Source organism: Parus major, unplaced genomic scaffold, assembly GCF_001522545.3.
Source record: "Parus major isolate Abel unplaced genomic scaffold, Parus_major1.1 Scaffold574, whole genome shotgun sequence".
NCBI classification, from domain to species: Eukaryota; Metazoa; Chordata; class Aves; order Passeriformes; family Paridae; genus Parus; species Parus major.
In genome coordinates, this window is record NW_015379462.1 from 9,584 (window position 1) to 12,156 (window position 2,573).

Consider the following 2,573-nt stretch of genomic DNA (forward strand, 5'->3'; position numbering starts at 1 on the left):
TTTTTTCTTTTTCTACTTCTATTTCTTTTCCTTTTCCTCTTTTCTTACTTTTTCCGTAAAACTGAAACTGGGAAGATTCATCCTCCATTTTGAAAGATATTCATCACACACCTTACTGTTCCACTGAAATATTCTTGTCCTTCAGAGACAAAGCTCCAACAGTGTTCAAAAAGCAAAGGAGAAATGTCAGGAATGGCTGAAGGACAAAATGGCACGTTTCTGAACTGGGTACCTGCCACTTCTGATGCACCCAAACTCCAGCAGATGCTGATGTGCTGCAGGGACATTTTTAGAAGGGGACCTTGGTGGAAGTAGTGCCAGCAGATGGCAATGGCATTTTGTCCCGTGGCACACAGAACATGGGACAGGTGAGAAAGTCGGCAGGATCAGAGAATATTTTCTCCTTACCAAGACAGGAATTTCATTCCAGGAAGGAACTTCTCGTTCCACCATTTCAATGCCCACGATTCCAAAAGACCATATGTCCATTTTGGGGCCATATGGTTGACCTGTCACGACTTCAGGCATCCTGCACCCAGAAGTGCTGGCCACTGAGCACTGTCTGCTCTGCTCAGGGGTGAGCTGAGCACAGAGGCCAAAGTCAGCTGTGGAGAAAACAACACACCATGAAAGGCAGCTCCAGTTAGGAAACCAAGCAAAAGAATTGCCCACTCCCAGTCTCAGAATGTGTTGTTGAATCTCCTGGAGAACTTTCCATTCTAGGTTTCCTTGGAGCCTTAGCCAAGGAAGTATGGTACTGGCCACCTCCCAAAAAACCCAGGGTTTTAAACGCTGCTCACAGCAGTGGCCTTTATTCCCCTGGAGGTTCAGATTGTTGCTCCCTCCCTCTGGTAGGGACACACACACACACAGACCAATGCCACTCTTGACTGCTTGTGGTACCTTGTCATACCTCTGTGCACATCACAACTGTGCCTTCAGCTCATAGCAGGGACCCCTGCACTGCCAGCAGCACCATTTCTGGGGAGCTGGCAGTCACTGAAAGCAACCCCACACCCCACATCCCTGGAAGGCTGAACCTGACCAAGAATAAACTGACCCAGCTTGACAGAGCCGTCTGTTCTGAAAAGGATGTTGCAGCTCTTCACATCTCGATGGATCACATGGTTGGAATGAAGAAAATCCAGTCCTTGCAGGCACTGAGAGAGAAAACAGAAACAGGGGGGCAAAAANTAATCTGGATTTCTCTACTTCAATTCTCTTGCCATTAGATAAAACTGAACACCCCACCAAATTACAGAACAGGGCAACAGAAACAGTCAGAGCGCAGAGCACCTCTCCTCTGAGGACAGGCTGAGAGACTTGGAGTTATTCAGCCTGGAGAAGAATAGACCCCAAGGGAACTTCATTGCCACTTTCCAAATCTTCAAACTGGCTTCTGAGGGAGTGTGGGACATCTTTTTGAACAGGCCCAGTTTCAACTGGATGTGGGCTCATATTTTTAAGAAAAAGGGGAGCGAGTCAGCGCCCCTAAGGTCTAAGGAAGAACTTCACTCAGACCATGGTGCAACACTAGCAAAGGTTGCCCCAAAATCTTGTAGGTGGCCTGTCCCTGGAACCATTCCAGGTTAGGTGGGAAGGGGCTCTGAGCATCCTGATCCCTTTAAAGATCTCTCTGCTCATTGCAGGGCACTTGGATCAGGTGACCTTTACAGGTCCCTACAGGTCAGGAGGAGGAAGGCTCATCTGCTGCCTTGGATTGCAGTGGAGGAGGAGCCCATCCCTGGGTCACTGTTTCACCTGCAGCCCCTCGGCATTTTACCTGCAGGAGCTCCTTGGCAGACCAGCGCCGTGCCTCATCTGTCTGCAGGCAGCAGCACAGGAAATCACACAGGCATGGTGAGAATAGGTTGTGCTGCCGCAGCTTTGGTCTCCCTCCCGTGGCTATCCGTTGATGCTGGAGAAAAAGGAAACACAAGGCTCCACCTGTTTCTTTCCCATCTGTAACTGCTCTCCCAGAGCCCATTGTTAAAGCTCCACTCTGCACTGGCAGTTTCTGCCTTGGCAGAGAGGTAGAGGTGACTGTCCTATACTGAGAAAAAACCTAATCTCAATGCAGCTTTTCCAACATCCAGCAGATCTTGCCTTGGCAGCTGATTTCATTGACTGAACTAGTTATGGGAACTACAACAGCAAAAGCATGTTTCCTTCTCTGAGGATTCACACCAGCTTGACATGTTTTGTCATACGACTATTTTGGAGACTTAGCTATACTAACTCTACTGCTTCCAAGAATTATTAGGTGAATAATCTCTGCAGCGCTTGTTGGTCCCTTAAGCACAGCTGCCAGAAAACAAAACTCATCAAGCTTTTGCTGCTGTTCTTGAAAACAATGGTAACTGGAAGAAAAGAAAGGAAATCCACCAGGCATTCCTCAGGCAAGGAAACAAGCATTTGGAATCTCATATTCAACACAGACACATTAAGATGCCCGCACAAATGTATTGGGATGAAAATGCCAGTTTTGGCACAAAGGGGCACACAGGGGCTGCCTGCAGCTCTGTGTCTCAGCAGTCTGCAGGTTTCAGCTTCTTTATGTGGCAAAAGGAAAC

The 2,573-nt window shown here is 48.1% G+C and overlaps 1 long non-coding RNA gene across 1 annotated transcript in view; it reads right to left on the minus strand.

Annotated features, from left to right (window-relative positions):
• LOC107199319 overlaps window positions 1-1,876 on the minus strand; it is a 4,976-nt gene extending 3,100 nt beyond the window's left edge. Inside the window, exon 1 of the long non-coding RNA XR_004495725.1 lies at window positions 1,784-1,876. This is a non-coding gene — a long non-coding RNA (uncharacterized LOC107199319). The remainder of the gene's footprint in view (window positions 1-1,783) is intronic.
• Between the last annotated feature and the right edge of the window lie 697 nt (window positions 1,877-2,573).